The sequence below is a fragment of the Quercus robur genome, chromosome 10 (genome assembly GCF_932294415.1).
Source record: "Quercus robur chromosome 10, dhQueRobu3.1, whole genome shotgun sequence".
NCBI lineage: Eukaryota > Viridiplantae > Streptophyta > Magnoliopsida > Fagales > Fagaceae > Quercus > Quercus robur.
In genome coordinates, this window is record NC_065543.1 from 39,295,814 (window position 1) to 39,305,439 (window position 9,626).

Here is a 9,626-nt window from a genome sequence, read left to right on the forward strand (position 1 = left end):
CCATCTTACATCGGCCCCGTGCCAAGTCCTCGGCCCCTGAGAGCTTATAGCAACCAACCACCTCGGCAAAGCAAGGCGATGGGCTAGCCGAAGAGATAAGGTGCGAAAGTTTAGATAAGATCGCTGTCAACAACGACCCGGAGAAGTTTTTTCAGGTCGGCTCTGAGTTGCCTTCTCAAGAAAAAGAGGAACTGGTCAGATTTCTCAGAGGGAATGTCGATGTGTTTGCATGGGACGCCTACGACGCCCCGGGAGTTTATCCTAGCCTTATTTGTCACCACCTGAACGTCAACCCCTCTTCCACTCCGAAGAAGCAGCCACCCCAACGCCCTTCAAAGGAACATGCTAGTGCTGTAAGAGACGAAGTGGCAAAACTGAAAAAAGCAGGGGCTATTAAAGAGGTCTTTTACCCCGAATGGTTGGCAAACACGGTGGTGGTAAGGAAGAAGATAGGGAAGTGGAGAGTCTGCGTGGACTTCACGGACCTGAACAAGGCGTGCCCAAAGGACCCATTCCCCCTTCCCCGAATCAACAGATTGGTGGATGCAACCATGGGTCACCTTCGAATGAGCTTCCTGGACGCCTTCCAGGGCTATCATCAGATCCCCTTGCGCTAGAAGACTAAGAGAAGACGACTTTCATGACGCCCATCAGAAATTATCACTATAAGGTGATGCCGTTTGGGCTGAAGAACGCAGGCTCAACCTACCAAAGGATGATGACCCGGATGTTCGAGCCACAGCTGGGCAAGATCATTGAGGTTTACATAGACGATATGGTTGTGAAGAGTAAAAGGGTGTCCGAGCATGTGAAAGACCTTGAAAAAATCTTCGCTATCTTAAGGGAACACCGGTTGCGGCTAAATGCTTCCAAATGTTCATTCGGGGTCGGGTCTGGGAAATTTTTAGGGTACATGGTAACCCACAGAGGAATAGAAGTAAGCCCTGATCAAATCAAAGCAATTAACAGCCTACAGGCTCCTCGGAATCCGAAGGAAGTGCAGAAGCTCACTGGCATGATTGCAGCATTAAACCGGTTCATATCGCGATCAGCGGATCGATGTCGACCTTTTTATCTCCTGATAAACAAGTGGAAAGGGTTTGAATGGTCGGAGGATTGTGTTAGGGCTTTCCATCAGCTTAAGGAATACTTGTCTCGATCACCCATCATGTCCAGCCCTGAGGCAGACGAGGTGCTGTTTGCGTACGTCGCTGTAGCTCCCCATGCTGTAAGCCTTGTACTGATACGGGATGATAATGGGGTGCAGCGACCGGTTTACTATGTGAGCAAATCATTACATGAGGCCGAGGTGCAATACCTACCTTTGGAAAAGGCAATTCTGGCGATAGTACATGCCACCCGGAAGCTCCCTCATTACTTTCAGGCGTATACGGTCATCGTTCTAACTCAGCTCCCCCTTCGAGCAGTGCTTCGAAGCGCTGACTACACAGGAAGAATCGCCATGTGGAGTGCGCTTTTGGGGGCCTTCGATATTAAATATATGCCCAGATCCTCCATCAAAGGTCAGGTCCTCGCAGACTTGGTAGCGGAGTTTGCTAAACCCTCTGTAGAAACAATAACCGAGCAAAAAGACATGGATGGAAAGTCGGTTGGCACAATTTCAGCAGGAGGAACCTTGCATTGGAAGGTCTATGTGGATGGCGCAGCCAACCAGAGAGGATCCGGAGTCGGAATAGTTTTAGTATCGCCAGACGATGCTGCCATTGAAAAATCACTGAGGCTCGGGTTCTCGGCTACGAACAATGAAGCCGAATACGAAGCCTTACTTCAAGGGATGACGATGGTTCAAAGATTGGGCGGAAGAGTAATAGAAGCATTCTCGGACTCCAGGTTGGTCGTCAGACAAGTGATGGGTGAGCTGGAAGCCAGAGATGCTAGGATGCAAGAGTATCTAGGACAAGTCAAACGCCTACAGACGAGTTTTGAGTCCTTCAATCTGACGCACATTTCCAGGAGTGTAAACACCCATGCAGACTCACTGACCACTCTCGCCACGTCCTCGGCGCATAATCTGCCGCGAATGATCCTTGTTGAAGATCTAGTCCAGGTAAGTCCAATTAGAAGAAACCCGGCCCAAGTCCATCAGATCAGAAAGAGTCCCAGCTGGATGGACCCCATAAAGAACTTCCTCCAAAACGACATCTTACCGGAGGAAAAATTAGAGGCCGGGAAGATACGTAGAAATGCTCCTCGGTTCTGGCTATCAGAGGACCACAAACTATATCGGCGCTCCTACTCTGGACCGTACCTACTCTGCGTACATCTAGAAGAATCCGAGTCTCTACTTGAAGAGTTACACGAGGGAATTTGTGGAAGTCACACCGGAGGAAAGTCGCTGGCGCACAGGGCACTCACCCAAGGATACTGGTGGCCGAACATGCAAAGAGAGGCCCAAGAATTCGCTAAGAAGTGTGATCAGTGCCAAAGATTTGCCCCAAATATCCACCAACCCGGTGGGGTTCTCAACCCCCTCTCTAGCTCATGGCCGTTCGCACAATGGGGTCTTGATATTGTCGAACCTTTCCCTAAAGCTGCGAGGAACAAGCGATACATAATAGTCGGAACCGATTACTTCACTAAATGGGTGGAGGCTGAACCTTTGGCCAACATTAGGGACGTGGATGCCCAGAAATTCATTTGGAAGAACATTATCACCCCTTCGGAACTCCACGTACACTCATTTCCAACAATGGTCTTCAATTCGACAGTAAGAGCTTTAGGGAGTATTGCTGCGAGTTTGGGATCATTAACTGCTATTCCACCCCCGCCTACCCATAAGGAAATGGGCAAGTCGAGGCCGTGAACAAGGTCATAGTGAACGGACTGAAGAAAAGACTGGATGAGGCAAAGGGGAGATGGGTAGAAGAGCTCCCGCACGTCTTATGGACCTATCGGACAACGCCGCGACGGTCAACCAGTGAGACCCCCTTTTCGTTGACTTATGGGGCTGAGGCCGTGCTCCCAATCGAGAACAACTTTCCCACACTGAGGTCTAACTCGTTTACTCCAAACGGTAACGACGAGTTGTTGGGAAGAAGTCTAGACCTAGCCGAGGAAAGAAGGGAAAAAGCAACGATCCATATGGCCTATTATCACCAGAAGCTGAGACAAGGGTATGATGCCAATGTTAAACTGCGACCTCTAGGTCCGGGTGATCTCGTGATGAGGAAGATTCTCGGCAGCGCAAAAAACCCCTCTTAGGGCAAGCTGGGGCCCAGTTGGGAAGGACCATACCGTGTCACATCCGTGGCCGGGATAGGCGCCTACTATCTAGAAGATTTGGATGAAAAAACTGTACCTCGACCATGGAATGTAAATAACCTCAGAAGATATTATTATTAATGAAAGTGGCTTAGCCCATGTTTTGTTTCGTGATTATCCTCTCCTTACTGGTCTATTTACGACTATTCATAGTTTTAAACAAAACCTAAGTCCTGCATGGCTCCTCGGACCACAAACTTAGGGGAAATTATTACTCATGACAATTTATACAAGTTTTAAACAGAATCTAAGTCCTGCATGGCTCCTCGGACCACAGGCTTAGGGGAAATTATTACTTATGACAACTATTCATAGTTTTAAACAGAACCTAAGTCCTGCATGGCTACTCAGACCACAGACTTAAGGGAAATTATTACTCATGACAATTTCTACAAGTTTTAAACAGAACCTAAGTCCTGCATGGCTTCTCGGACCACAGACTTAGGGGAAATTATTACTTATGGCAACTATTCATAGTTTTAAACAGAACCTAAGTCCTGCATGGCTCCTCGGACCACAGACTTAGGGGAAATTATTACTCATGACAATTTATACAAGTTTTAAACAGAACCTAAGTCCTGCATGGCTCCTTGGACCACAGACTTATGGAAAATTATTACTTATGGCAACTATTCATAGTTTTAAACAGAACCTAAGTCCTGTATGGCTCCTCGGACCACAGACTTAGGGAAAATTATTACTCATGACAATTTATACAAGTTTTAAACAGAACCTAAGTCCTGCATGGCTCCTCGGACCACAGGCTTAGGGGAAATTATTACTTATGGCAACTATTCATAGTTTTAAACAAAACCTAAGTCCTGCATGGCTCCTCGGACCACAGACTTAGGGGAAATTATTACTCATGACAATTTATACAAGTTTTAAACAGAACCTAAGTCCTGCATGGCTCCTCGGACCACAGACTTAGGGGAAATTATTACTTATGGCAACTATTCATAGTTTTAAACAGAACCTAAGTCCTGCATGGCTCCTCGGACCACAGACTTAGGGAAAATTATTACTCATGACAATTTCTACAAGTTTTAAACAGAACCTAAGTCCTGCATGGCTCTTCGAACCACAGACTTAGGGGAAATTATTACTTATGGCAACTATTCATAGTTTTAAACAGAACCTAAGTCCTGCATGGCTCCTCGGACCACAGACTTAGGGGAAATTATTACTCATGACAATTTCTACAAGTTTTAAACAGAACCTAAGTCCTGCATGGCTCCTCAGACCACAGACTTAGGGGAAATTATTACTCATGACAATTTCTATAAGTTTTAAACAGAACCTAAGTCCTGCATGGCTCCTCGGACCACAGACTTAGGGGGAAATTATTACTTATGACAGATGGGGAAATTATTACTTAGGGGAAATCATTTTAAGGCGTGCGCGCAGTCTAGCACCATTGCAACCCTCATTCAAATTCGCTGCCCAGCATCCTTTTTATCTCGACCGTTTACATTTATTTATGTCGTTGCAAACGTTAAAAAAAAAAAAAAAAAAAAAAAAAAAAAAAAAAAAAAAGAGGGAGCGGTACTAGCATACATCCATAGAAAGCAAGGCAAACATTCTATATTAATATTCCGAGGTCAATACAAAGAGAGGTCCTTACAAAAGAGCGCAAAAACAGAACGACTCTCATTCAAAAAAAAAAAAAAAAAAAAAAGGAAGGGAATACAGAAATTAAAAGCCTAAAGGCTAAGCCTTAGCAGGAGGATCTTCTTTCTGCTCTGGCTGAGGAGGAGGAGCCTCGATGGTAGGGTCCGTGGCAGGATCCTTCGCTTTATCAAGCACAGGGACGGCATCAGGCACCGCCAGATCCTGCTCCGAAGCTGCTTGGGCGCCATCAGGATTCTCTCGGATCTCCTGAGGATAGAAGATGTTCTCGGACAGTCTTAGCGCCGAATCCGTAGGAATTCCTGCAGCATCAAGGGCATGAGCCCATGAGATGCTGCAGTAGTCCATGCACACCTCGGGGATCTCCTCGGATAGCCTGGCCTCCGTTTCTTGGACCCCGAGCTGGCGAGAAGCACTCTTTTCAGCCTCTGCAGCCTCTCGGATCAGCTAAGCCTCCTCTTTGACCCGCCGCAGCTCATCCTCGACTTTCTGCAGGGCAACCTTGAGATCCAGCACTGCCTGCTTCTCGGTGGCAAGGTTGATCTGGGTCGAGTACAGCTCTTTGCGCTGATCCTCCTCCTGGGTCTCAGCACTTTTCAAACCGGCCTCTGCACTCTTGCGCCGTTTCTCCGACTCCTTGAACTTCTCCGTGAGTTCAAGGTGATCGTGCTTAAGGGACCCCAAGGCTTTCTCCATCTCCGTCCAAGACTGGGTCTCAGCCTCAGCCCGACTGCGATTATCACGACAAAACTCCTCCGCCACAAATACCTGCTGAGTAATCTGCGAATGAAACAAGATTGGTTTAAAATTTGACGGGGTTAAATAAATTAATAAAACAGTAAAAGGGTCACTTACCATTGCAAGATCCCTTTTGAGGGATAGGAAAATCTCGGGCTGAGAGAACCGCCTGTAGGCCTCCATATCCCGAGGAAGGAGTAGGGGTTGCTCTTAGGCATCAACTACGTACCCTGCTCGGCCCCAGTTATACTCTCGGATTGACGCATTGTAGGGAATGGCAACCCCATCTAGCTCCAACTTGGGGCTCCATGTGCGCGGGGTGGCGCGCACCTCAACACGGTTCTCCTCATCCCGGCTTTCCACGGAGTCACCCCTTCTGCTCCTTGGCGCCCGGGTGGTCTTTTGCTGCTTGGTCGGCTGGGCAACCACCTCACCCTCCTCAGGAGTGTCAACCGGCCTTTTCTTCTTCAGGTCCGGATTAACCTTAAGGCCTAGGTCCGAGGGAATCTGAGAGACCACAAGGGGAAGGGTCTCGGCCTGTGACTGAGTTGGTCCTTTTGATGACTGACCTTTTGATGATTGACCTTTCCCTCGGGAGGCCATCAACTCCCGTAAAGTTTTTCCCTTCCCGGCCATGGGTTCTATCTCTTCGTCCGAGGGGTCGTCCGAGCAGGTTATGATTATGGGAGCACCAACTGCGGAGTGTTGGTCCTGCTCTCCTTCAGGATCAAAAAGCTCAACCAAGGGGGCTTGCTGAACCTCCTCCTCGAAATAAAACTCGTCTATCTCTTCCTCAAGGGAAAGATGAGATGATTCGGCTTCCCCTTCAACTGGAACAGCAACGCCAGGCTCGTCTGGCAGAGGTAGTTGCTCTGCTAGATAGGGATCTCGAACGCCGGGTAGTACGACTGGTGGAAGATCACGTTGAGCTAGGAACCCGGTCTTAGACACGTCAATCCTAGCCAACCTTAGACTGCCAGCCCTTATGGCGTGACCGATAGCTTGGAAAGAGCGGCTTAGAGGTTGATAGCCCAGAACCAGATGAGCCGCACGTAACTGTCCGTCCTCGGTAACGTAAATTTCCGACCTTAGAAGGTAGTTCAACGCCGGCACATTCACGAGGTTTAGCCGAGGAGCGACATGAATTTTATTTGCAAACGTCTAAGAAAAGTGGGATTAGTTCATGAAATTTTCCAATTGTAAAGAAAGCGAGAAAAATAACCCCCCAATACTAAACCCTTTCCCGAAAAGGATTGGCCCTAAAGACGCCGCACCTGGGATTCCTACCCGAGTTGGACAATGAATACCATCGAACCACTCCCCCGAAGCAATAAGGAAATCGTTTTTCACGGTCTTATTGGATATTGGGAGACAAGAGATCAACCTAACGACCTCGGATCGGGATTTAAGATAATACCCTCCGTTCTCGATGTGGTGACACTCGTACAGATAAACCACATCGTGCCAGGTAAGGCCTAGATTCATCCGCTCGTCTAGGACATCTACACAGCCTAGTATCTTGAACATGTTTGGGGCACACTGATGCGGCGTCAACCTATGGTTGAACAGGTATTTCCTTGTAATCCTACGCATGGGAAGTGTCATCCCTCCCTCTATGAAAGCAATCATGGGGATAACAACTTCTCCCTCGCCTCTATCTGTCAATACTCCTTCAAGAGGACAGTACTGCAGCCTCACCCCCGGGGGAATGTGGTATTTTGCCCTAAAGGCCTCCATAGCGGCCAGAGTTTTTACTAATTTTTCGAATCTACCCATCTGAGCTGAACTGGAGGAATGAAAATAAAGACCGAGGAGAAAAGTAAAGTCCGAGGAGGGAATCGGAACGGCGAAATGAACGAAATTTACTAATACCTTCACAAAACGCTCAATGGGATGCCTGGAAATCTCTCTTGGAGGAGACGCTTCACGAAAAACAGCTATGGAGGCTTAGCGGACGCAAGTATTTGTAGATCTCTAGAGTTCGATGGAGTTCTCTGGAATCCTCTGGGGTTTATGAGATGCAGATAAAAAGACAACTGAACCCCTCTGACATCTTATATAGCCGGGAGGAGAGAGAAAAGATCGCTCCTGCCTAAAAATTCGAGAAAAAATGATGGCCGTTCGATCCACGCCTCACCGTTGGATGAAGGGGACAGAAAGCCTCCGGAAGTAAATGGCCGCGCCTCATAAATTGTAGCGCGTCCAAAGTAACTGCCCGCATGCGCGCCCTAAGCCCTCCTTACTTCCATCCTCTCACTAACATCAAAACTCCGCTTTTCTCCTCGAAAGGAGATAAAAATCGGAGTTTTGAGGGGCTATTGTAGGGCCCAGCCCAAAATAATGGGTTAGTCAAACTTCGGGCCCGTCCGAGAAGCATCCTGTCCGAGGAGAAGTCACAGCCAAAACCTTATTCAAGCCCAATTGCAGTAAAAGAAACCTGTCCGAGGAGTAACTCCTCCTCGGACATTACGAAGTTCGGACGAAGAGCTCGCCCCAACCATTGTAGTTCATCCTCCAAGCATATAAAAAAGAATAAAACCCAAAATATCTCATGGAAAGCTGCCACCACCACATTAAATGTGTCACAACCACCCTCTTGGCCGCATTAATGAGGAAAAGACCTCTGAACAGTACTACCTTGGCCACTGCAACTCACAAAGGAGTGATAAGGGTGTCTGATAGGACAGGTGCTCAAGTGGGGGTTTAGATGATCAACAAGTGTAAGGTTCAGATAAGAATGAGAGAGCTATATAATGTAGTGGAGTCCCTCAAAGAAGGGGACGAAGAAATGTATTCGGCACTCAGGAAATAGAATCTTCTATTAGATATTCATTCTTGTGTTTTTATTCCTGCAATAATATTATCCATGCATCAGACTGACTAAGCTCACTGAGGCTAAGTTCTTTGACCCATCCTCTACAAATATTTATTGTGTGTTGCGCCTCGGGCCAAGGCCTGATCAATAGGGTTTGGACTAGGAAAATCGTGCAACTACAGAATATATACTTCTTTTTTTCTTTTTTCTTTTTTTTTTCTTTTTTTTTTTATTTTTACAAAATAAAATTTCTAACATAATCTAAGTATATATGTGTGTAAAGCTCCCTCCTTAAAGCTTGAGCCCCGGCCCTTATCTCCTACACTCCACAAGCATTTGAAATGACCACCGCACTAAGGGTACGCGGTGGTGACAAAATATATACTTCTGTATGTGTGTAATCAGGGCAGTACTAGCCTAAATTTGTGGCCATTAAAAAAATATATTAATAAGGCAAATCATTTATTTCCATATATTAATTATGTATACATAGTGCACTAATTATTAATGTAAAAGAATTTTTATGGTTATTTTTCTAAATTTTGCATAAGAAATAATTGATTTGAAAACGACACTTTTGCACTAATACAGTTATCTATATATATAATAATAGGTGAAGCTGAGTAAAACTCAAATTAGAATTACAAATTAGAGTTTCAATTTTACGCCATGTGTCCTAAATTATTTATTCTTAAAAAGTTTTATTTCTTAATTTTAAAATCAAATGTTCAACCACATCATAAATATTCATCCAAGTGAGTTATTAAGTACAAAAACCAAAGAGTCTAGAATGAATGAATCGAAAAAAAAAAATTTAAATAAATAAAAATGCTTCACAATAATTTTTATAAAAAAAAATTAAAAAAAAAAAAAAAGACAATTTACATTTTATACTTAATAATATCTTTAAATTTTTTTTTAAAGAGCTAACAAAATACAAAAATGACTATCAATAGTATTTAAATTATATATATAAGAATTATATTATGTATCTTATTGTATATCTTTAAGTATATTCATGCATATGCATAAAGTTACAAGCTAGTTTAACAATAATTGAAACAAAATCCAGCATAAGGCCAAAGCAAAATTAATAACAAGCAATCAAGAATATTTAAGAAAATATATAATTAACCATGCACTTAAATCGGTAGAAATGATT

General features: G+C 45.1%; 1 long non-coding RNA gene across 1 annotated transcript; it reads right to left on the bottom strand.

Moving 5' to 3' along the window:
- Positions 1-3,489: 3,489 nt before the first annotated feature.
- LOC126703251 (uncharacterized) lies at positions 3,490-4,358 on the bottom strand. The gene is made up of 3 exons (XR_007647981.1): positions 4,097-4,358; positions 3,692-3,853; positions 3,490-3,529 (listed from the first exon to the last, which is right to left on the bottom strand). It is a non-coding gene; the product is annotated as an uncharacterized LOC126703251 (long non-coding RNA).
- Between the last annotated feature and the right edge of the window lie 5,268 nt (positions 4,359-9,626).